Raw genomic sequence first — 27,681 nt, forward strand, 5'->3', positions numbered from 1 at the left:
ATATTGATGAAAAATGAACAGAACCTGTGGAACACCATCAAGCAAACCAACATATTGTGGAAATCCCAGAAAGGGAGAAAGAGATAAAAGAGCAGAGAGAATATTTGAATAAATATTGGCTGAGAATCCCTCCAAATTGAGTGAAAGACATAAATATAAACACTCAGAAAGCTCAATGATCTGCAAGTAAGATGAACTCAAAGAGACACATACTAAAATACATTATAATCAATCTTTTGAAAGAAAAAGTCAAAGAGGGAATCTTGAAAGCAACAAGAGAAAAGGGACTTGTCATATACAAGGAATTCTCAATAAGACTATTGGCAGATTTCTAATCAGAAACTTTGGAGGTCAAAAGGCATTGGAACAGTATATTCAAAGTGCTAAAAGAAAAAGAAGTTAAAAAAACTGTCAACCAAGAATTCTATATCCAGCAAAACTGTCCTTCAAAAGTAAGAAAGAAATAAAAATATTCTCATATTAACAAAAGCTGAAGGAGTGCATTAACACTAGGACTTTCTCTATAAGACATGCTTAAGGGATTTCTGTAATTTGAAATAAAAGGACCCTAGTTATTAGACAGTAACTTGAGGCTATATGAAGAAATAAAGATCTCAATAAAGGATTATCTTATTTCCAATAAATAGATGGAAAATTATAAAAGCTAGTATTATCGTTTTAATGGTCTGTAACTCCATTTTTGTTTTCTACATGATTTAAGAGTCTAATGCATTTAAAAGAATTATTAGTTTGTGTTTTTTGGTACACAGAGTATAAAGCTGTAAATTTACGATATTGACAACGGAGAAGGTTGGAGACAGAGGTAAAAAGAAACAGAGTTTTTGTATGTTGTTGAAGTTAACCTATTATAAATTCAAATTAGAATGTTATAACTTTAAGATGTTAAATGTAATTGCCAGGGTAACCAAAAGGAAAGTACCTATAGAATATACACAAAGGAAATGGGAAAGATGTAAACATTTATCTGCAAAAAATCAACTAAACACAAAAGAAAACAGCAATGAAGGAAATTAGGAAAAAAAAAAAAACACTATAAGACATATAGGAAACAAATAGCAAAGTGACAAAAATAAGTCCCTTCCTAACAGTAATTACTTTAAATGTAAATAGTTTCACTCTCCAAACAAAAGACAGAGATTGGCAGAATGGATAAAAACACATGAGACAACAATATGTAGTACAGAGGAAACTCAGTTTAGATTTAAAGACACAAATAAGTTGAAAGTAAAAGGATAGAAAAAAGGCATTCCATGTAAATAGTAACCAAAAAAGACCAAAGGTAGCTATACTATTATCAGGCAAAATAAACTTTGAGTCACAAAAGTTTACAAGAGACAAATAAGAATATTATAGATTAATAACAAAATTCAATACAGTAAGAAGTTAAAGTTATTAACCATTGATATAATCATGATATACATTTATACATCAAATAATAGCCCATCAGTATATAGGAAGCTATAACTGATAAAATTGCAGAGAGAAACAAGCAGTTCTATAATAATAGTTGGAGACATCAATATCTATCTCTTAATAATATATATAACAACCAGACAGAATAAGTAAGAAAACAAAGAACATAACCAACAACATAACAATAAATAAACCCGATAGACATATACATCACACTCTAATCAACAGCATATACATCTTTTTCAAGTGCATCTGAGCCATTTTCTAGGATACTCTATATGTTAGGCCACAGATTATCAATAGATTTTTTTGAAAATATAAATATCACACAAACTATCTTCTCTGACCACTACAGAAAAAAATTTAGAAATCAATAACAGAAGTAAAACTGAGAAACTTGAAAAATTGTGAAAATTAAACAACACACGGTTAAACAACCAATGGATCAAAGAAGAAATTACAAGAGAAATTAAGAAGTACTTAGAGGCAACTGAAAATGAAAATACAACAGACCAAAACTTACGGGAGGCAGCACAAGCAGTTCTAATGTGGAAATTTACAGCTACAAACACTTAAATGGTAAAACTAGAAAGATTTCAAATCAATAACCTAACTTTACAACTTAAGGATATAGAAAAACAAACTAAACCCAAAGTTAGCAGGAGGTAAAAAAAGAATAAAGATTAGAGCAGAGATAAATGAAATGGGGAATAGGAAAACAATAGAGAAAATAAATGAAAGCAAAGTTGGTCTTTTGAAAAGCTCAACAAAGTTGACAAACTTTTAGCTAGAAAGACTAAGAAAAAAAGAGATAAAATATAAATTATTAAAATTAGGAATGAAAGTGAGAACACAATTATTAACAATTTTAAAGAAGTAAAAAGGATTATATGAGTACTATAAACAATTATGTCAATAAATTAGAAAACCTAGATAAAATGGACAAATTCCTAGAAACACATAATGTACAAAGACTGCATCACAAAGAAATAGAAGCTCTAAGTAGACTTATAACTAATAAGGAGATTGAATCAGAAAGAAAGAAAGAAGAAAGAAAGAAAGAAAGAAAGAAAGAAAGAAAGAAAGAAAGAAAGAAAGAAAGAAAGAAAAAGAAAATCGCCCAACAAAGAAAAGCCCTGGATTTGATGGCTTCAGTAATGAAATATACCAAATAGCTAAATAACTAATCACGATCTCCCTCAAACTTTTCCAAAAAATTGAAGAGTAGGAAAGAATCCATATTGAAAATAAAGTAACAAAATTATCTCTGTTTACATGATGATGTAGAAAACTTAACTATCCCGGAAAAAAAAAACTGATAGAGCTAATAAAATAAATAAAACTAATAAAAAGATTCAGGAAAGTAACAGCTTACAAAGTCAACATACGAAAATCAGTTGCACATCTATACACTAACAATAAGCAATCTGAAAAGAATTACAAAAACAGTCCCATTTATAATAGCATTAAATAGAGTGAAACACTTAAGAATTCACCAAGGAAGTGAAAGACTGAAAACTACAAAACATTGCTGCATGAAATTAAAGAAGACACAAATAAATAGAATCATCTTCTGTGTTCATGCATTGGAAGAGTTAATATTGTTAAAATGTCAGTACTGCCCAAAGTGATCTACAGATTCAATGCAATCATTATCAAAATCACAATGACATTTCTTACAGAAATAAATAAAACCCAGTATAAAACGGAATCTCAAGTAGCCAATCTTGAAAAATAACAAAGATGTATAAGAGTTTCCTTCTCTCTTCATCCTTTCTGACATTTGATATTTTTTATCTTTTTGGTTATAGCTTGTTGGTGGGAATATAAATTTCCATTATAGAAAACATTTCCATTATGGATATTTCTCAAAAACTAAAAGTAGGACTACCACTAAATTCAGCAATCCCACTACTGGGTACTTATCCAAAGGAAAAGAAATCAGTATATCAAAGAGATACCTACATCTTCGTGTTTATGGCAGCATTATTTGTAATAGCAAAGACATGGAATCACCCTAAGTGTCCCTCAGTGGATGAACAGATAAAGGAAACGTGGTATACAAACCTAGTGGAACACTACTCAGCCATCCCAAAAATGAAACCCTGACATTTGAAGCAACATGAATGGAAATGGAGTCATTCTGTTATGTAAAATAAGCCAGGCACAGAAAGACAAATATAAAATATCACATGTTTTTACTCATATGTGAGAGCTAAAAAAGTTGATCTCATGAAGGTAAAGAGTAGAATGATAGTTGGCAAAGTCTGGGAAGGGTATCTGTATGTGTGTGTGGTGGGTAGAGGGAGATGGGACAGATGGAAATAGGTAGGTTAATAGGTACAAAAAATACTGTTAGAGAGAAAGAATAAGTTCTGATGATTGATAGCACAGTAGGGTGACTATAGTTAAAGATAATATATTGTATATTTCAAAATAGTTAGGAAAGCAGATTTGCAATGTTCCTAACACAAAGAAATGGTAAATTTTCAAGGTGATGAATAACTTAAATACTCTGAGTTGATTATTACACATTCTATGAATGTATCACAGTATCACATGTACTCCATAAACATGTGCAAATATGTATTAATAAAAGAAAAGGAATAAAGAACACACCTGGAGGACTCAGACATGTTAATTTTAAAACTTAATATAAAGCTATAGTAATCAAAACAGTATAGTAGTGACTTAAGACAGATGTACAGACCAGTGAAATAGAATGGAGAGCCCACGAATAAACTCTCATATATGTGGTCAAACAATTTTGACAAGGCTACTAAGATTATTTAATGGGGAAGGACAGTGTTTTCAACCAATGGTGGTAGGAAAACTGGATATCCACATGCAAAAAAAGGAGGAAAGAGAGAAAGAAAGAAAGAGAGAGAGAGGAAGAAAGAAAGCAAGCAAGCAAAAAAAAAAAAAAAAGAGAGAGAGAGAGAAAGAAATTGGATCCTTATCTAACATCAGATACAAAACTAGTTCAAAACGGATCAAAGACCTAAGTGTATGACCTAAAATAACAAAACTTTTAAAAGAAAATATAGGGCAAGCTCTTCACAACATAGGCTTTGACAATAATTTCCTGGATATGTCACTAAAGGCACAGGCAACACCAAAAAAAAAATTAGAGAACCTGAAATTTATGAAAATGAAAAAAATACACTATCAACAGAGTAGAAAGGCAACCCACAGAATGGGAGAAAATATTTGTAAATTACATATCCGATAAGAGATTGGTAATCAGAATGTATAGAGAACTCCTAACACTCAACAATAACACAAAAAACAACCTGATTTTAAAAATGGGCAAAATACTTGAATAAACTTTTCTCCAAAGAAAATATACAAGTAGCCAATGAGCACACGAAAAGGTGCTTAGCATCACTAATCACTAGGGAAATGCAAATCAAAACTAACTACTACTATGAGATACCACCTTATGCCCAATAGGATGGGTATTATCAAAAAAGAAAAAGAAAAAAGAAAGAAAAAAATGTTGGAGAGGATGTGGAGAAATTAGAACCCTTGTGAACTGTTGGTAAGAATGTAAAATGGTACAGCTGCTGTGAAAAACAGCATACATATTCTTCAAAAAATTAAAAATAGAACTACCATATGGCCAAAGATTTCCACTTCTGCATATACATCTAAAATTTTAAAGCAGGGTCTCAAAAATATATTTTTAGACCCAGGTTTATGACAGCATTATACACAGTAGCTAAAATGTAGAAGCAATCCATGTGAATGAATGGATTTTTTAAAAATGGTATACACATACAAAGGAATATTATTCAACCTGAAAAGGAGGGAAAAACCCTGTGCCATGTGCTACAACCCAGATGATGCTTGAGAACAATATGCTGAGTGAAATAAGTCAGTCACTAAAAAAGACATATAATACTGTACGAGTCTGCTTATACAAGATAACTTTGGAGCAGTTAAAATCACAGAGACAGAAAGTAGAATGGTGGATGACAAGAGATGGGGAAAGGAGAATGAGGACTAATTGTACAATGGGTATACAGTTTCAGTTTTACAAAATGAAGAGAGTTATGAAGGTGGATGGTGGTGACGGTTGCACAATATTGTGAATGTATTTAATACTACTGAACAGTCCACTTAAAATGCTTAAGATGGTAAATGTTATGTGTCTTTTACTACAATAAAAAATTGAACAGAATATAAGTGGCAAGTATTGTGAGCAGGTTGTGCTAAGGGAAGAATCACATCAGTTTGGAGGGGTGGAAATCAGAGAAGTTTAGCTGGAAGGTAGAATTTGAGTGTTTCTTTGAAGGAGCAATAGGATTTAGAAAACTCCCAAATTTGGTTCAAGCTAAAAGCAAGACACTTTTTAACATAGAGGTAAAGAGGCATGCCCCCTAAAGGCAGAGAGAAGAGAAAAGCCATTACATATCTTGGGACGGAGTTGATGGTGGTGGTGGTAGAAGGGGGATGAGTGGATCTAAAGAAGACTAAGAAAGAGTTCTAGAGGAAAGATCAGATATGACATAGTTTAGATTCAGAGAAAAAGGTGAGATCAAAACAGAACAGATGTATTTATCGTCAGTAGGACAAGAGAAAGAGAGGGAGGAAAGCTAGGTTACGTTGGCATCACTATAATTTTTCACAGGATAGAGTTTATGGTTTGAAAAAGGACTTTTATTCTGCAGCATACCTAAATAAACAATTTTAGTATGTCTTAAATTCATGATTCAGAAATCATTGTTTTAAAAAATGCAAGAAATACATAATTTTAACAAACGTGTCCCTTTGGAAAAAAATTTCCTGCTATTTCCCTCACTAACATGAGTTGACAGACTAAACAGGATTCTTTCTTTTCCTTTTTACCCGTCTTAAAATAGCTCTCTCTAATGCCCTGGGGTGGGCATCTGAGTCAGAGACAATTGAGCATGAGCAACAATGACCTCATAATTGAAGTGTGAGGCGTGTTTTCTCAGCTCACTGATGAGGCTGGGGAGAGTAACACTGGTTGATTGTGGTGCAGGTGTTGCTGAGCCTGATTAGTTTCAGAGTTGCATTGGCAGAAAGGGAAATTGAAAAAGATAAATGAAGTTAAGTAGAGTAAGAGAGTGAGCTGGATGGACTAAAAGTTGTAGGCTGGGCACTTTGGACAGACTTTAGAGATTGATCACCTAGTCCAGTCTTAAGAGTTTTTGAGGACTCCCAGCACCAGAGATTAAATGGCAAACTTAAAGTCACAGAGCCAGTTGAGTCACAGAGCCGCACACTGTAAACCAAGACCCCAGGCTACAGTCTCTCCCAGTTCAGCATTCTTTCCACTCCAGGTTCTATGGGAAGAATAAGGTGGGGAAAATAAGGCCTTTTCTGGAGGCATGGACTGTGATAGGTGTACAGTCAGGGCTGGCTTCATGGGCATGCACTTTGCACTGTTGCATGAGATCCCACTCTCCAAAGGGTGTCATGCTGGGTTTAATGATCTACTGCCAATATCTTGAAATTCTTTATAATTCTGCAACAAGGGACCCCACATTTTTATTTTGCAATGAGCACTGAAAATTATGTTCCTGGTCCTGCTTGCCCTACCAATATGCACGATGAATCCAGAATGCAAGCTAGTTATGAGATGGCTCTTGCACTTTACTTGCCATGAATGATGCTCCATTCCTCTGCAAGTTAAGGAAGTGATGCAGGTTAAGGAAGTGATGAGTCTTGATATCAATTAGAAAAGATTTGTAATATCTGATTTAAAATATCAAGGTATGGTATAGGCATTCAGGGGTAAACATTGCTTAGAAAAAGCTTTGGGCTGAGGCACCAATGATTCTCATCACTGAAACAAAGTAAATTTCTGAGCCTTAGTTTCCTTTATTTGTTATTTTATAGAAGAGATCATTTTAAAAACAGCATAAAGTAAAACAGCATAAAGTAAAAAATATGTATTGCAACGACAGCAATACATATTACAGGTCAAAATGACAAAATTGTCATTTAAGACAGCTCATTGCTAAGATTTCTGTGGCATTATGAAGGTGGGTGGGTAATATAGTTATTAAGGATGCAGGACTTGTCAAAAAATCAGAGTTATTATCTAGTCTTTACCACATAATAGCTATGACCATGAATTAATGCCCTACTTAAGCAGTCTGAGTCTTTCTTAGTTTACTTATCTGTAAAATGGGGATAGAACTACCTAGCAAGGTTATTTTAGGAAGAAATCAGTTAATGTATATAAGTACATGGCGTGGTCCCATCTCATAGTGGAAACCTATGAAGTAATAGTCATACTATTAATAGTAAACTGACATCTTTGATCTTAATTCCTCCCCTAAGTATTGGAATCCAGATCCCTTCATTCAGTAGGCTTGTTCTTGGCCTCTGAAATATTTCTCAGACTTTCAAAGAATTGGTAACTATTTTGAGTGGGGGATGGAGAGAAAAGAGGGAGCATTTGTTTCCACCAAGTGGGAGCCATCCTCTTCTCCCATCCAGGATTTTGCCCAGCAAGACCTGCTATGCATATTCACAGCATCCAACAGCTTGTTCTGTCATGCCCAAAAGATGAATTATTGCACAGGCCTCCGACTTTCCACTCACAAGCTGTCTATTCCTATACCAAAGCCTGATTGGGACTGTGGCAGGAGGTGTAGGGGGATGTTTAGGGTTGGGAGGAGGCTGGGATAGAAACAGATGGTGGTTTGGCAGAGTGATTAAAACACTAGATATCTGTTTTAGTGAATTGCCTACCCAGCAGATAAAACACTGCAATAGTGAGTCTCAGTCTTCTCCATCAGTAATTGCAGTCTTATTTACAGAGTGTAGTTGCTGCTGGCAAAGCCATGCATTTGCCACTGTCCCCTTGAATGTCATGGGGTGAAGAATTATAAGGGCAGAGAGGAAAAACTTAGATAAGCAAGAAGAAATAGATTGATCAACTTCTTCCCAAGCTCATACCAATATGGATGCTTCACCAAGCAGTCAAATTTTTCTGTGTGATCTTTGGTGAGTCACTTAACCTCTCTGGGCTTCCTTTCCTCTGTTAGGAAAATGCAGCTGGAAATCTCGTCTCCTAGCTATGTTATCTTTAAATTAATGATGAAGAGATGAGGTCCAGATCATAATTTACTTTGGAAGAAATATACTATGGTAACCATTAAACACTGTTATAAAATGACCAGCAGGAAACCAAAACAATCCGATATGTAACTGTTGACCTTCAGACTCAAAATGATTTTTTATGCATTGGGGAGCTAATATTTCCACCTGTGAATTAGGAACTATTATGTGTAATAATGATTTAATGTCCTCCACTTAGCAGGAGGACAAGAAGGAACCCGCTGACATTTCCCTGCCTGCAAAAGCTAATTTGGAGTTGTATATTAATTAACTGTATCGATGCAGAACAAACCAATCAGAATGAGGAATATCAGGTTAATGCTACTCTTCCTTATTTGGTGGCTGAGGTAATTCTGGATTTGAGCATTTCTAACTCTTTATTTTGCAGGCACACTAACCTTAGAATAATCATATTGTCAGTAAACACAGTTTTTCATATTCCTTACATCTCTTTTATAAATCTGAGCTTCTTTATCTGTGAAATGGGAATTGCTGAACATATCACAGGATTATTGGAAATCAAGTGTAATGGGTGTGAAAGTACTTGGTAAATTATGAAACACCATAACAATGTTATCTAGTCATTTTATTATAATAATTACTATAAGTTTTTAAAAATGAATTTCAAAAGAGATTGGAACAAAGGATTAAGTTACTGTGTTAATATTTGAAGGTACATTTTAAACATGACTTCATAACAAAGCAGAAAAACACAAATATCATGTGATAAATGAATAAATCAATCTTCTAAATGGCAGTATTGTTGCACTTGGTGAGTTTTGGTCTGTTGTGAGGAGTATTACAATTATTGTCCTAACAATAATAATTAAGGTACAAAAGTCTGTAAAAATTTACTTTTTACTATTGCTTAGATCAGAGTTTATACATTGTTTTGTTATTCACGTGAATTCCAATATTCTTTCTTGTGTGGGCGAGAAAGCAGCAGGTTCATAGCTACTTAGGTGGCAATTTCACATAACCTTGAGTAAGACTCCAAGAATATGTTGAATGTTAACATTAAAAACACATGATGTAGTCGGTGAAGTGAGTTATATAACTTTGAGGATGATTATTTTTAATTATAACATTATAAAATTCTAGTGGGTTTATTAAACTGATAGACAGGATTTGTCTGAACATAGTTTTGATGTCATCCTTTGCACAACAATAGCTTGAGAAGAAAGGTAAATTTTAGCACAGAAATCATGATACCCCTAAGTCACAATTGATATTTAGAATACTGTTTTGGCAGTTCAATATTTAGACAGATAAGCTTCACAAAGTTTCCTAAAAACAAAACAAAACAGTTAAGTCAAATGACTATAAACCATGCTTTTATTACTTCCCTTTTAGCTGTATGGCCTAATTTACTTATTTACTATCTCTACACGTTAGTACTCTCAGTTATAAAAGATAAAGCATATAAACCAATAAGCAAGGCGTTGCTGCAAGTTAAATATTAGAATATGGGACATTCCAAAATGTAATGGAGTGCTACTATCAACACCAATGATGTCATTATGTTTTTCAGTAATGTCCTTTCATGAACTGGGTTTAGCCGAGCAAGGCTTGTGAGTGGACATTGCAAGAAAACTGACTTTGATAGTCACCTTACCAGATGGTGGGGGGGAGGTGTGACAATTTAGCGTAAGGATAGGTTTTCCATTGCTGGCTCCTCAGAGGTAGAATTCAATGTGTGTTTGTAGGCATTTATTATTTTAGGTAACTCTCATTGTTTTCAAAGTGCAGGTGCTCTCATAAGTTCTGTTAAGTAATACTTTATTAACTCTCTGCCAGTCACTCCAGGAAGAAGAGTGAAGTGGAAAAGGAAGTTCAAGAACTCTGACCTGTTATAGTTGTTGATAATGTTCTCTGTTTCTTTCTCAGCCCCAAGTAGAGGGAATTTTGTTTAACTAGTATCAACTCCATTGTAATAAATCATCTGCCTGGGTCCTAAAATTTTTCCCAGACATTTGCCCAACCAGATAATCATTCCCTCCTCTGTGATATACTTCTAATACCTACTTGTTATGATAGCCTGTTGACATGTTGATGACTATTTTCTCTATTAGACTATAAGCTCCTTGAGTCATGAGCCATAATTTAATATCTTATTCATCAGTATCTACTATAGTACATGTGATGTAATGGATACCCAAAGCTTATTTGGATAATGTAAATTGATATGTTTAACCATTTTTGAGGTGTCAACCAAAGGTCACTTGTATTCTGGGGCAGAGATACATGGCAGATTTAATTGGGGTAATTCAAACATTTAATATTGCCTCAATATGTCTTGATATCCTTAAATTGAAAATAAGATCAGCTTGTTCTAGCTATAGATTTAAAAATTAATTAAAATCATTTCCCACTTTTTCAGGAAGAGAAACATAATATTGCAAGTTGTGAGTTCAAAACAATGTTCAGTAAGTATAAGTCAAAGAAAGCCTTGAAATAAGAGTAATAGGTATGTAATTTTCTCTCAATAATATTTGTTATCAATTCAGAGGTGATAAAGATTTTTTTTTTTTTAAAAGAGCTGCCCAGGACAAATTTGTTTGTGAGACCAAGCAAAGTCTTACCTTCTCTAAACATTTTTACTGCTAAATCATATTTTCAAGTAATAGACCAAGGATCTTTACAAATCAAACTTAATTATGAGAAAAATTAAGGCTAGCCTGAGTAAATAATATGTCCATTAATATTTGTGCTATTGACTCACAGAGGTAACTGTGTGTGTGTGTGTGTGTCTGTGTACTATGTTAGAAAAGGTGCAACCCCTAGATAAAATAAACTTGAAAGATTTATGATTTCTTTGTATAGGCAATATAGCTGATAAATAGAAATATTGCTACAGGTCCAGTGTGATGCTCTTCTCAATTGCATTCCTGAAAATTGTAAAAACAAGTTTTTTGTTTTTTTTTGTTTTTTGAAATGGGGTCTCACACTGTTGCCCAGGTTGGAGTGCAATAGAGTGATCTTGGCTCATTGTAGATTTGACCTCCTGGGCTCAAGCGATCCTCCCACCCTAGTCTCCTGAATAGCAGAGACTACTGGCACACACCACCATACTCAGCCAACTTTTGTATTTTTTTTTTTTTAGAGATGGAGGTCTTACTATGTTTCCCAGGCTGGTCTTGAACTTCTGGACTCAAGTGATCTTCCTGCCCCAGTCTCCCAAACTACTGGGACTACAGGTATGAGCTACTGTGCCTGGTTGTAAAAACAAGTTTTGAAAATGCAGAAAATGCAGCATGTGGTTACTCCTTCTTTCTTTTTTTTTTTTTTTTGAGATGGAGTCTTGCTCTTGTCACCCAGTCTGGAGTGCAATGGCACGATTTCGGTTCACTGCAGCCTCTGCCTCCCAGGTTCAAGCGATTCTCCTGCCTCAGCCTCCTGAGTAGCTGGGATTACAGGCACCTGCCACTACGCCCGGCTAATTTTTGTATTTTTAGTAGAGACGGGGTTTTGCCACATTGGCCAAGCTAGTCTCTAACTCCTGACCTCGTGATCCGCCCGCCTTGGCTTCCCAAAGTGCTGGCATTACAGGCGTGAGCCACGCACCCGGCTTTGTGGTTACTATTTCTTGAAGAGACACAGTGCAATACCCTCCAGGGTGCTAGCTATATGAGTGCAGAGACCATCTGCATTTTATCTTTAGGACCTATAACAGTACTTGGTATGTAATTGCAACTCAATACGTATCTGTGGAAAGAACAAAAATGTAGATTAAGACCGTTGCATTCTGTGACCATAAACTTGCCCACTTATCCGCTGGACCAAAACTTAATTATCTTCCAAGGCCCAGATCCAAAATTGCATTTCCTCTTTTAGTACAGTAGGAGGAACCAATAAATATCTGCCTCATGACAAAAAGAATAATAAAAATGATTATGAATGACATTTATTGAGCCCCAATATGCCAATCTTTCTAAACAGAGTCACTCTAATTCTTACAACATCCTTTGAAGCAGACTTGGTTGCCTCCTTCCCTTATTGAAGAAAAAAGGGGGCCACAAAAGTAAATATATGCCCAATTCACAGAGCTAATAATTGACAGATCCAGTATTAAAAAATGGGTTTCTCTGCTTCTAGATGGTGTTTTTCCAACTCTGCCAACCTGCTTCCCACACTTTAAAAAAGCACTGTAATATGCTAATTTAAATAGGCATCGTTTGCATTATTGAGCAGCTGTGTGATGCTCCAAATTGACTTGTCTTCCAAACTGCACGGAAAATAATATCTAATCCATATTAATTATAAATACATAACCCTGTGTTTTAAGTACTGGGTAGTTGATGAGTATTGCTGAGCTAAATATTTAATAAGTGATAAAGGTTAAAACCTTGTCAGGCTGGGCGTGGTGACTCATGCCTATAATCCCAGCACTTTGGGAGGCTGAGGCAGGCAGATCACTTGATGTCAGGAGTTCAAGAGCAGCCCGGCCAACATAGTGAAACCCCATCTCTACTAAAAATACAAAAATTAGCCAGGCATGGTGGTGGGTGCCTGTAATCCCTGCTACTTGGGAGGCTGAGGCAGGAGAATTGCTTGAACCTGGGAGGCAGAGGTTGCACTGAGTCGAGATCATGCCACTACACTCCAGCCTGGGTGGCAGAGCGAGACTCCATCTCAAAAAATAAAAATAAAAAAACCCTTTGGCAGGCAGTCACATCTCAGCAAAAAGTATAGCATTAGTACTGCGATATTTTAAACCTTGAAAGGACCTTAGAAATATTTAGTACGGTATTTCATAATGAGAGTGCTTTTCTATTTGGGCAAGAGTTGTACAGGGCTAGAAAGGGCTTAATATTTTGCCTCTCTGCCTTTCCCCTACTCAAGGCCAAGGCACTCCTGTCATTAAGGCAATCAGAAATGCCTCTCCACATTAAAAAAAAAAACAAAAAAACAAAAAAACAAACAACAACAACAACAACAAATCCCTCTCTCATGCATTTGAAAAGGCTCCACTGGGAGACTACCATCACATAAGGACTGCTGATTGTCCAAATCCATGTTTGTGGAGCCTGTAGGTATAGAGATAGTGGGTGCTCTACTCAAGATCACACAGTAAGTAAAGAGCAGAGCAGAGCCAGGAGTGTTCTATTTAGTGATAATAACATCTACCATTTACTAAGAACTTTAGTTCCAGACCCTATACTAAGGGATTTACATTACTGTCTTCTTTGTTCCCCAGCCTCTATAAGGAACTTAAACAAATTTACAAGAAAAAAAACCATTTAAAAGCAGGCAAAGACATGAACAGACACTTTTCAAAAGAAGACATATTGCAGCCAGCAATCATATGAAAAAAAAGCTCGACATCACTGATCATTACAGAAATGCAAACATCACTGATCATTAGAGAAATGCAAATCAAACCACAATGAGTTACCATCTCACAGAAATCAGAATGGCTATTATAAAAAAGTCAAAAAATAACAGATGCTGGTGAGGTAGGAGGGAGAGAATCAGGAAAAATAACTAATGAGTACTAGGCTTAATACCTGGGTGATGAAATAATCCATATAACCAACCTCCCTGACACAAGTAGATCTATGTAACAAATCTGCACTTGTATCCTTGAACTTAAAATAAAAGTTAAAAAAAAAACAGTGGCTAGGTGGTCAGAGAGGCTTTGTAAAAGACAAAGAGCTAGAATTGTACTTGCCCCTAGAAATATAGACAAGAGTTATATTAATAAAAAACAGAAGATGGCACTGGATAAATAAGAACGAAAATATTTAAAATCAGTGTATTGCAAGATGGAGGTATGTGTAGTTGTGTCTGAGAAAGAGAGAGAGCGAGCTAGTGTTCTAGTGGCCTCCATCAAGGTAGGAAATATCCATAACAAAGAGCAAAGCATAATTGGAGGATGGAATACGAGCAAATGTTCAAATATACAACAGCTTTGGGGTTGACCCAAGGAAATTTCATTTCATCCTTAGAGGAAACAGCTTATTCATTCGTGGCCCTTTAACCATAATCCCAAGAATAGTATGTGAAGAGTGAAACTAATCCCAAGATACTGAAGAGGCACTAATTGTTTTAGGTATTGTAGCTGGTCATGTGAAGGTACGTTGAAAGGGTTAGAGTCCTTTGAATAAGAGAAAGAAAATAAAAGAGCAATATTCAGCAGAGATGTGGCAGAGAACCTGAAAAATTGAAGCAATGAGAAAAGAAAAGGAATTCGGATGGATTAGTCCTGAAAAATGAAGGCTTGGGATAAAGGAGGTAGGGAACGGGAAGTGAGGTGCCAGTGGATGACTCATAGCATTCAGCTTACATTCCTTTGTGCAGAGCACATTAGCACAGTGACTGAAACTACAGAATATACAGAAATGACACTGTGGTCTCTATTCTTACGAAGTTTCTAGTCTTATAAAATCTATATAATGGATGTAAATCAATCACTTTTATAAGAGGCGATAAGTAATCTGGTGGCATCATAAAGAGAAAAATTGCACCCATCTGGAGGGAGTAGAGTGGATCATTTCCCCATTGAGGTTACAGAAACAGCACTGTATTAGACTATATAAGATAGGCATTTATATCCTGATTCTGTCCTCCAGCAAGTCCTTCCATGGATATTGGGCAGTATTTTCTTCTCTATAGGCCTGTGTGTGTGTGCCCATATAGGCATTGTTTTAAATTTGGTTTCATATTAGAATCTCACAGAGAGCTTTTTAAAAGTACTAATACTGAGCCTTAACCCAGACTATTTAAATGAGAAATTGCTATAAGCTGGGCTTAGGCATTGACACTTTAAAAACTTTCCCAGGTGATTCTATTAAGTTGCAGGTTTGAGAATTCCTTTGCTTTAGTTTGCTTCAAGGATGGTGAGAAAGTTAGAGCAAATCAAGTTTAAAGTCACTTCCAATTTCGAAACTTTATCATTCCGTTCATTTCATATTCTTATTTACACATTATCTTCTCCTTTTGCTGATGAAGACAGAGATCTAGACAGTGTATGTGACTTCCTCGAAAAGCAGGTAAGTCCTGCAGTAAGAAAATGTCAGCATCTGCACCATGGCCCTGTGCTTCTGCTTACCAACCTTGTGCCTTCCTCCCCATCACTTGGCCATTCATCCTCTTAGATGAATTCTGAGATCATTACCACAGGGAAGGGTTAGGTTAAAGGCTTAGGGCATTTGCGAACATATAATACGATTTGTCAACATTCTGGAATTGAATTTTGCATCAGTAACAGCAGTGTTAGGGGTAGCAGAGTGACAGTCTTAGCAGCAGCGTTTGATGCTCCCACTGACACACTCTTTGACGTTTTGCCCCTATTTGAAGAGGCATTCAGCTGTAAGTCAATACAGCTGGGTCTCAGGGTGCACCTGAGTCGGGAAGTGGCTTTCTGCTCCCCAGGCTGAACAGTGGAGGGAGACAGAACTCTGAATTTGCCCTAATAGCTTTTTTTTGACCACCAAGTGCTGGTTTTCATTTTCTCTGAAATATTGTCGTTGTTGTTTGAAAAATATATATAAATGATCCTTACCTCAGAGTTATGGAGAATAGATTAAAAGTGCTGCGGGGGAGACGTGGATGAGTTAGCTCAGACTAACAAATTCAGGAAGGGACGAGGAAAAAGGGGACCACACAGGCCAAAAAGTGAGTGTGTGGAGGTTTGTTTGCCCTTGTGCAAGGGGAAAGGAAGGACATGAATGACAGAAATGAGTTGGGTGTTGATAAATATGTTGAAACATCTGACCTCAAGTTTTGGAGTTAAGAGTACAGTCTTTACAGACCATTCAAAGTAATTCTGGCTTTTCTTTCTCTTTCTCTTGCTTTTCTCAGTGAAATCCTTATGAAGCATGTACTAAAAACAGGGCTGTGAGTTTCAAGAGGGCAGAGGCATATCTGTTCGCTTCTTTGTGACTAGGACCTAGCTCAGTGCCTGAACCACAGTAGATTCTCACCACCTGTTTGATTCTGATGAATTCACTAAAAACACCGACTCATTGGCACAGGCAACAGCACCTCCTTAAGAGTTTTCTTTTAAACCACCTTAGCATTTACGTGCTCCATCCTCAAAGGTAAGCAAATAATATTTGCCTATGTGATATCAGAGCTTAGCCACAGTCTGTTTAGTTGCTCATGGTGTTAAGTGAGTTCTTCTATGGAGCTTTATGTTCTTAGAATTTATTTGATGCTGATCTCTGTTCACTGTGCCTTTCATTCTCTATGATCTTGCAGATGGTGTTTTATCTAAAGAAATCACCTTTATTCCAGGCAAAAAAAAAAAAAAAAATGGCTCCCAGATATATTGTCAGTGTTTCCGCCAGCTTGTGTTAATTTTCACAACCTCTGAACAACTGGCAAAATAATTGCTGATGTGGCAGCTGCTGTAACGCTCTCAAATAATTCAAGTAATTTTCCATGTTATTGTTACATTGATGACACCGTTTAGAACTATAAACAGCATAAAATAGTGGATACATAGTATTCATTCATTCATTCATTCAACAAGCATTGATTGCCAGGTGCGTCTTGACATTTAAACTCATTTTTTTCTTTACTAAAATTATTGCATTTTTAAAACATTAATTACAAAATATATAATGGTCTCTAATAGAGAATTGTTGAATAGTTAGGGGGAGGCTCTGCAGGAGAGCAGGCTTACGTAGGTTTTGCTTGTTCATTGATTTGTTTTTGTTTTGTTTTGATTTATCCAGGAGAGAGCTGTGACTGAAAGTCAACATGGTCACATTTAGGAGAATAAATTCATTTTGAGTTAATGAAAACAGCATTCTCCCATTCTCCCTCACATAGAAGATCTTAGAAGTGTGTAAATAGCCCCAGACAGGTGTGTGTGGAGTCCCATTATCTGGAAAAGGTGATGAAATTAGATTCTGGATTTCAAGACTTGGAAAAGCAATATTGCTAAAACCTTGGAGGTGTGGACCACTGGGAAAAATGAGACAATAGTCCTTTGTTTGTGGGAGACAACAACATTAAGCAAATACAGCTTACTGTTATTGAGAGGTCCAGCTTTCTGAGGCATAGCCACATTTGAGAATGCAAGAAGCAAATACCAAGGTGGATAAATCTACGAACTCAAGCAAGGGATACCTATGGCTAGTTTTTGCACTCAGAGAGTGGAATGAGCTTTCCTTAAAGACCCAAGAACCTATCGAGGTGCCTGGATCAGCAGGTGATTGACATCATAGGTGGAGCTGATTTTCTTTATTCTTACGAAACTATGGTAATGATAGTAACCAGCCCTAGCTGACTTCTGGTAATGAAGCTAGACCTCCTTTGGGGCTGTGTTGCCCCCAAAATTTCTTACGTAGTTCAGGAGGAAGTGAGAAGCTCCAAATATGAAATGTGTGATTCCCTGCTGATGTGTCAGTAGGACCCTATTTTATTTGAAAATAGAGAGAGATTTTTACACATTGGAGTTGTGAGTTTGTAGGAGAATTCATCTTTAATATAGGCAAACTTTAGAGCAATTTAAGAAAAATTGCACTTGTCTTAGTCAGGGTGAGATCACGTCTCTGCATCTCAATGTTTTAGAGTTTTTACAGTAATCCCAAATTTTACTAATTGGAATGAGTAATACTATAAGTATTTTTATAGTGTAAGTCTCTCTATATGTCCTCATCTTACTTCTCACTAACATGTTGTCAATAACATTCCTCCCTATAAAACATTTTTACCCCTTGGCTTCCATAACAAAAAACTCTCTTGATTGCTATTCTTCCTATCTTGCCTCTCTAGAATCTATTTTCCATAGATTTACACTGTGCTTGTTCGGCTGCTACCCAACACTGAAGTTGGCTGTGTTCATCTGACTTGGTCTGAACAATGGAATTGGGTGGCAAGTGACTTATATAACTTCTAACCAGAAGCTTTTAGAGCCCTGTCACATACCTGGCAAAAATCCAGGTGGCAGTCCTTCCATTAAGCTGGATCTCAGAGTGAGGATGACCTGGAGCTGAGCCCTCAGCTGATGTGAGCTGGGCACAGAACATGAGTAAACATTGTTATTTGTCTTAACTGACTGAGAGTTTTATATTTTTTACTACTGAAGCCTTCCCTACCCTGACTGATGTAGTGGGACACTTAGAAACTGTGCTGCTGCAAAACGTCCCTCATATATGTGCCATCCCATTAATTATTGGCTGACAGGTGGTAAACAAACCAATCAGAAGTTGGGAAGATCATATTTTCTATTTTGCAGAGAAACAGCATTTGGTTAAAAAAAATTATCTGTGGTAAGTTGGGAAGAAAATTATGTAGCTTTTGAACTTGTGGCTGTAGAAGAAATGGCATGAAAGGGAATTTAGTCCTTCTGGTTCTGTCTGGCAATGTACTAATAAAGAGATGATCTGAGAAATGTATTAGCCAGGTTGTAAATTGAAATGTAAGGGAATAGAGAGAATTAATCAATCCAGGGACTGTAAGAGTTAGAAAAGAAAGTTACTTCTCAATACCAACCAATACCAATTGTAAAGAATACAATTGAGAAGGCTCTTGAGTGGCAAAGGCTGATTCAAACTCAAACTTGCAGCAAGGATAAAATTAGAGATATGACCTTTGCACCCATTGATACAACTCTGAAAGGATGAAATGTTTGAAAGTTAAAGGGCCAACTAATGAATTTACACACAGTAAGTCCTTACAACTGCATGCACAAAATGGCTTAAGGAAAAAAAGTGTAACCTGAAGACACTCAGGGTACCTACGATTAAGTGGGGATGGGGGAAGGAAGAGAAGAAAGTACAGAGGTTAGAATATGAAGAAGTAGGTCATATTTAAGAAGTGAAGAAACGTGTCTAAAAGTAAACTGTTTATGTTGCTACTGGCACATGAAATTGGCTGGAATCAAACAGATTTCTTAAAAACTCAGTTTGTGAAAGAGTTCATTGCACTAATCATGAGCCACAGAGCTGGATAACAGTTTCAAAATTGTGTTCTAATATAATATGTAAACTATCTGAGGAACAATGGAATGTTAAGCTTGAGAAGAGGAGGTGTAGGTAGGTTATAATGCATATTTCAGACATATTAAGAACTGAAATGTGAAGAAGACATCGTATGTAGAATTAGAATCTGGAGTCTATTTTCCAAAGAACAATGACCACTAGCACATTTTAAGTCGATGTAAAAAGACCATCAGTACTTTCCAGAAATTGATCAAGCTGTCATGAAAAAAATGAGCTATTTAGCATTGGTTTGGCCAAGCCAATGCTGGCTGTCTGGCTTTGGCAGTTGGAGAGGAGTAATGCATTGCATAGCTCATTGGATAAAATTTCCACACCGTTATTTATACCTTTGCTTTATAGATACTTAACTAGCAAGGCATAAAGCTAAGTAATTTCAAAGATTATCATATCTCCAAATGCAAATATATGAGATTCCTGTTTATTTTATACAACTAGTAAAACTCACAGCTAGAATATGAAACTAGACTTTTGAAATTTTCCGACTCATTGCATCTATGAACCCATTATCTGTAGCTTCTTTTTGATGATATATCTTTTCCACCAAAATGTATGTTTTAATGAAATAGGATTAAGGACTTTTATTTTTCATTGGACAGCACTTTTCAATAAAAATAAGGATAGAGTTAGTAGAAGGAGTTTTGAAATCAGAATTAGAAAACTTACATTCTTGGGCTCACCACTCTCATTGAATGGCCATGGTCTGGCCTTTGAATCTATTCTTTAGTTCTCTGTATTTTAATTTGTAAGAAAGACTGTACAATGTGTCCTATATGTCAAAGGTTTTTACTGAGGATGGAATCATGTTCATGAACACTGCTATTTATAAATAGAATGTGATTTTCATAACTCACAATGGAAACATTTAACCAGACATAGTGTGATACAATTTTTTTTTTTTGAGATGGAGTCTTGCTCTGTCACCCAGGCTCCAGTGCAGTGGCATGATCTTGGCTCACTGCACCCTCCACCTCCCTGGTTCAAGTGATTCTCCTGCCTCAGCCTCCCAAGTAGCTGGGATTACAGGTGCCAGCTCTGCACCCAGCTAATTTTTGTATTTTTAGTAGAGACGGGGTTTCACCATGTTGGCCAGGCTGGTCTCGAACTCCTGACCTCCTGATCCACCTGCCTCAGCCTTCCAAACTGATGGGATTACAGGCACAAACCACCGCGCCCAGCCCAAATCTTTTTGTTTTCCATATTTGAGCAAATGACTTTTTTCCTAATGTCTTCCCTCCAGCAAAGCACTGTATAACCCCCAAGACTTTTCTGCTTAGGGAGGAGAACTCTTGTTTCTCAGTATAATTTTTTGTTCATTCGCTTCTTTAGCAACACCTGTCAAGATTCTCTCCTCTGGCTAGTTCTCAGCTAAGTTGTCACCCACTTGGAAGAGAATGAAACTAAAATAGTTTATCACCATCTACTGAGCTACTGAGTACTGGACACTGTGTTAGGTGAGTAAATTGATTCTTTAAATTAATCCTTACAATAAGTATGTAAAGTGGGCTTTATTTTATAAATAAAGAAATCAACACTCAGAGAGATTAAATAACGACATCTCATGACTAGTATGTATGGCTCGATTTCAAAGTCCAAGTTCTTTTCATTATGAATGTAACACTTTCTTTTCCCCTCCCACTTTTATAGCTCTATTGTCTGTAATCACTGTCAAGGTTGTATCACCATGAGGCCTGTTCTTCTCGAAAAGTCTCTGTCATTCTCCATGACCCATTAGCAAGTTTTGAGAGTAAGCACTAATGTATTACTGTCTTAGCCCATTTTCTGCTGCTGTAGCAGAATACCATAGTCTGGACACTGTATAAAGCAAAGGAATTTATTTAAATCATGGTTCTGGAGGCTGGGAAGTCCAAGATTCAGGAAGTCCATCTAGTGAAGGCCTTCTTGCTGCATTGTAACATGGTGGAAGTACATCATATGATAGAAAAAGAAAGGAAATTGGGCCAAATTCCTCCTTTTTTTATCAATAACCCAGTCCTGAAATAACAGCATTAATCCATTCATGGACCTAAGCACCTCTTATAGGTCTGGATTCTCAACACTGTTACAATGAAAATTAAATTTCAACAGGAGTTTTAGAGGGGGCATTACAACCATGGCAATTACCATGAAACACAAACTGAGGCTGGAAGTAAAGGCTCTTCATTGTTGAACTCCAGTATAATTCAACACAATTATCATTGTTGCCTTTATTGCATTTTCTGATCCAGGTAAGTGCAATTGCTAATTCTGTCCTATCTAGAATGCAAGCTCCATGAGAGAAAGATTACTTTTGTCTGTACTGTTCACTGCTATTCCTAGCTCCTAGAGCAGTGACTGTCACAGACTAGACATTCAATTAGTAGATGTTGGATAGGAGAATAAATGAATTGGTATGCTGCTCTAACAAATTTCTAGAACTCTTCTGGAATGCCGTACATCCATCTTCACCTACCTGACTCTTAACCTTCAAGATCTAGATCAAAGACTACTTCTTCCATCAATGCTTCTTAAATTCTCAGGCTGGAGCTCTATAGAGTTAGTGAATATGCACAATTCTAATATTAGTTTGGCTTTTGTAGGCTTGGAGGTAGCTACCATTTGCCACCACTGAGTTCCTCTTTTAACTTCATATATGGAAAACAGAGGAAACTGTCGCAAGTGATTACCCCAGTGCCACACAGATAGCAGCCAGTTACTGGCAGGAAACAGAAAAATTCCAGGCTTCCATCCCCAACCCAAGTACAGTAATCTTTCCATTTATATAAAGAGTAATGAATTATAAAGATTTAACACTCTGAATGCTAAAGGCTAATTATTATCTTTAAATGCACAGAGAGATGCAGCCATATGGTATACTTCCATAGGTCAAAATGTGAGAAAGTACAAGTGGGAAGGAGTTTAGACAGTTCACTAGAAAGACAATCTGTCTGTATATGTGATGAGGATAGTAAGAATGCAGTCAACAGTAAGTGCTTTTTTTTCTCTCTGTATTGCTGAAAATCCATGACAGACATAGTAGCTGATAAGACTGAGGAGCAGTGGGAGTCCGATCCAGCCCGTCTGAATGAAAGGATGAAACAAACGAAACAAACTTTTTGAAGCCAGAGCAGCAGTAATCCCTCTTGTACACATGTTAGTGAAGTTGGCCTTCCAGATATAGATTTGTAAAGAACAAAGTGGCAGCCCATGGATGGCAATGGGAAAACCAGGTTTATAGGCAAAAACCTCAGAAGGAAGGTGGCAAAAGGGAAGAGAATGAATTCACTGTGAAGGAAGAATCCGGCTGTCTATTGTTCATTGTTTTTGTTTTACCAAATACAATTTTGTTGCCCCCAAAATGTATTTTTAGAAGGATGGCAATATCTTTTGTATGAAGATATATGGTTGGAAAGTACTATGTTAAATTATATTCATTATCTCTTTGGATTCTCACAGCAATAGGAATTCTCACAGCAATTCCTAATATAGTAGGAATAAGCTATTATCTTATTTTTTTGGAAGGTTTTATACTTTTCCCAATATTATAAAGGAGGAAGCTGAAGCAGGAAAGTGGGGACTGTGGTAGTATCAGCACAATATGTTGAAGTCCTGGACTCTTTCAACTGTTAAGACACCCACCTAATGGCTTCCAGAGCTGATCTTATAATAACTTTTAATAGAGCCCCTATGATAACTATGCATTATTTTAACTGGCTCCAGAAATGTAGCATTTCCTTGCATCTCCTTTTCTTTTTCTCTCCCTCACTTTGTCTCTTCCCTATGTCTTCTCTCCTCCCTACACATTCCCTTGTTCTCTCTCTTGTTCTTGTGTCATTATTTTCTCTGTCTCTCTCACTGTTGCTCTCATACTGGTTTCCTTTCTATCCATTTTGTTCTCTCTTCGTCTTTCTGTCTCTACTGGAGGAAGTTAAAGTGTAAGACTTTGATTTAATCAACTCTGATATGATTTTGAAATTTCAAAAGATAAGTAATGCTTGTTTTAGAACTCCAAAAACAAAATAATTATAGAAAAATCAAGATGCACAGATGCATACAAGTCCTATAATATGTGATAATAATTGTGATATTTTATTTCTAGGCCATGATTAATAAAAAGAAATAGGCCAGACACAGTGGCTCATACCTGTAATCCCAGCATTTTGGGAGGTCAAGGTGGGTGGATTATTTGAGGTCAGGAATTCAAGACCAGTCTGGCCAACATGGTTAAACCTGGCCTCTACTAAAAATACAAAAATTAGCCAGGCATGGTGGTGGGTGCCTGTAGTCCCAGCTACTCTGGAGGCTGAGGCAGGAGAATCACTTGAACCCAGGAGGCGGAGGTTGCAGTGAGCAGAGATCGTGCCACTGCACTCTGGCCTGGGCAACAGAGCAAGACTCCATCTAAATAATTAAATAGAAATAGACATAACACATACAAACTCCATTCAGACAATAGAATGATTACAAAGGGAGGGACATAATGATTCTCAATGAAATATGTGAGAAAGACACTGAGAAACCAATGGTGCCTAAAATATAAACTGATGCTCATCTAAAAGCATTTCTCATATTAAGTCCTATTAGGTTATTACTAATAAAGCTTGTGTTGCATTTCTGTCATCATAGGTTCCTACTGACATTTTAATCATTCCGAATGACATCAAGAGCTAGATTCAATCCACAGTCCAGAAGCTTCTTATCAATAAGTGTAGAAGTTCAAACAATACTTATTTGTACTTACAGAACTATAAGGAAAATAGATAAATAAAAGCTAAAGTAGCACTGACTTATATTTCTGTTCCTTTTGCTTTACCTTGGAAGCTGGGCCATCACTGGAGGCAATTGTCCAGGGCTTTACAATACAAGCGTGCATTTGTTCAAAGTCACAGACCCTAAGCTGTTAAAAGGTACAGCTTATAATTCTTGGTTCTTGAACGAGGAAATTTCCTTTCCAGTTGTCAACTGTGAAGCAGTCAACTTGAAGTTCTCTTTTGCAATCTTTGCAATATATACAGCTTCATGGTTCCTGCCTGGAAGAAAAAAGGCAGCAGCTGGAGGAAGAGACTTGTTCTTAATTCTGAGCCTAAATTCTGTTCAGTTGCCATTTGCTGATAGAACCCATGTGTACCCAAACCTATGGTCAAAAAATATGTCTATGGCAAATTGTGATAGTTCACAAGTTCACAGGATGTGAAAAACAGGGCAGATAAGAATCTAGTGCTTCATGGTGCCACAGATGTCCAAAAGCAGAACAGATACTGCTGTTTAGCAGAATGCATGGGTCACCAGCTATAACAACTACCTAGTTAACTCTTACATCCTACTTTAAGTTTCTGCTTATTATGTTTATCAGCATCATGCAAAATCTTTTTGGATAGTGGATTCACTTATGCCATTTTAGGCTGCCCTATTTATCTTCTCTATTTCATCTACTACTTGGAACAAACACTCTGCGAGGAATACACTATGCTTAAGGCGAGAACTATGGCCAGTCACAAGTGAGAGGGCAAGATCACAACCTGAAATTTGGGAGCTGTTTTCACTCCATAAGCCGCTGTTGTCTTAAATACTTATGATGTGGCCCAGAAAAGACAAACAGTCTTCTGAAAATATCTCTACAAAAAAAAAAAAAGGCCTTCTCCCCAGTACCTATAAAACATTCATAACACCTTCATTGTGCTGTAAATCCTTAGCAGGAGTTGATAACAGTGTATGAATTTTTAATGTAACATTTATAAATGGTTATTAAAACTATCCTTAAAGTAAAGTGTCAGTTTATTTTTAATTAACTGTTGGCTATTTAAGCTCCCAGATGGCCTGGGGAAAGACCAATAAGCCCACATGTCAATTATCCTCCCTCCTGCTCCATCTTTAACCCCTTATTGCTTGCTGTCACAAAGACCAATGCATGTAAGTTATAAGAACTTAAATAAACTCCAGATTGTGGTCTTTGGAACATTTTATTTCTTATAAAGTGGTCCTGCAATGTCTGTCACCTACCATGGCTACCATGAAACTTTGAATTAAGCACTACATGGTCTGCCCAAGTCCCAAGAGCCCAGACCAACTTCTACATACACATATGATCCAGCAAGAGAGAAAATTGTGGCAAAGAAGAGTGATAGGTGGGTTCTAGACTGCTAAACATGAGGCTTATTTTAACTTAGGCTAAGTGACATCCTGCTTGTATGACCTTGAGCCAGTTTCAGTTTCTTGCGATGTACTTCTTTATCTGCACACATAAAGCTGATCTAAATTGCTCTTATTTCCTCAAGAGGAAATATAAGCACCAAATTAAAAGCTGGGCATAATTTTTTTTTTTTTTTTTTTTTGGTGGGGAGATACAGAGGCTTGCTCTGTCACCCTGACTGAAGTGCAGTGGCATGATCTTGGCTCACTGCAACCTCCACCTCCCAGGTTCAAGCGATTCTTGTGCCTCAGACTCCCAAGTAGCTGGGACTACAGGTGTGTACCACTATGACTGGTTTTTTTTTATTATTATTATTTTAGTAGAGATGGAGTTTCACCATGTTGGCCAAATTGGTCTCAAACTCCTGAGCTCAGGCGATCCAACTGCCTTGGTCTCCCAAAGTGCTAGGATTACAGGTGTAAGCCACTATGCCTGGCCTAAATTTTTAAAAATAAATTATAATAAGCCATCTATGCATGTGGTCTCATTTTTTCCAATTATTTGTTATGTTCTCATGATCGTCTGGTATGGACTTCCTCAAATTCTGAGTTTGCCGTTTCTTTCTAGAACCCAGAAATCAGGGAAACTCATTTTGTCAATATGCTTTAGACTCCGATTCTTTTTTCAGGCTGGAAAGATTATTTCACCCAGGGTACAAATTACGTCTGCATCATCCCTTGAGAATATCTGCATGGCTTCTGACCACAGTCCCAGGAGCAAGGAGCTTATTACACTTTATAATTAGGAAATCCAATTGTTAGAGAGATCAGTTTGGTTTTTTTTTAGCTTTCTTTTTGAGCCCCCAGATATGTTTGTGCCTCTGATTTCCAACAAGATGCTTGAAATGGACTTGCCTCGCTATTGGAAGTTCTGACTCTGACTCTACGTGTATCGCATGCCCCATACCCAACATTCCTGGCTCTGTTTCATTTGCCTCAGGGGACAAACATTCCCCAGTCCAACATGGGGAATGTGAAAATCCAGGAATCTGGCATTCACAGGATCTATGTGAGTGCACATGCATATGCTCATGTGTGTTAACATGTATTTGCACAAACATTCAAATGTCTAAGGTCAAAAACAAGGATTTGTTAATGTTCATTAGTAAATGGAAAATTAACTTCCCTGGGAATTCACACATTCCTAAAATCACATTTAAAGCCTTTCATGGCCAGGCCTCAGGTGTGCCTCTAGTATTCATTTTCTTCACTTCAACTTTGCCTCTGTGGGGTCTAAGAAGACTGAATTACTTACCATTCCTCTGAATAAAACCCACTTGTTTTATGCCTCTTAGCAGTTGCACATTGTACCTCCTCTGCCAAGTATGTTCTTCATGTCCTTTTATACTGATCATTCTTCAATATTCCACTCAGGCGCTATCCTCTGGGAAGTCTTCCCTGACCATATAATCCTGTGATCACTCCTATTAAAGCATTTATCACATCACATGCGAATTTTCTGCTTACATTTTTGTTTTCTTCATGAGAGTGTGAGCTCTGCAAGAGCAGATAAAATGTCCTATTCTTCCATCACCCAGTTATAACACAGTGCTAGACGTGGAGCAGGCATTCAGTAATCATCTGGTGAATAAGAGTGCAAATTAAGTTTCAGTGTAGGCTTTGTAAATTCTGCTGATCATAGTTAAAGGTAAAAGGGTTAATTCTCTTTTGGATTATGCTATTGACCATTAACAAAGAGTTTATTTTGTGGTCAGGAATGATGAATGCATTTATTCTAATTTGGTTACAACAAATTTGCAGTGTTGGCAAAACCTCTGAGTTTTCACTAGAAGAAAACGGCATGGTAGGACTTGTTCGGGCTGTGACTGTAGATACGAGACTTTCCTAAGCATAAAATGACTAAAAGTTTGTGTAAAAGAAAAAAAGAATATGGAAGAGAAAACAGGACCTAAAGTTAAACATAGTAGATTGCCCACAGACTTTGTCTGATCTTTCTCCATTCTTAACTGAAATGATAGTGACTGACCAACAAAGAGCTAAACATATGGAGTAAAAGCAAATGAGAAAA

The sequence above is a fragment of the Pongo abelii genome, chromosome 13 (genome assembly GCF_028885655.2).
Source record: "Pongo abelii isolate AG06213 chromosome 13, NHGRI_mPonAbe1-v2.0_pri, whole genome shotgun sequence".
Classification (NCBI taxonomy): Eukaryota; Metazoa; Chordata; class Mammalia; order Primates; family Hominidae; genus Pongo; species Pongo abelii.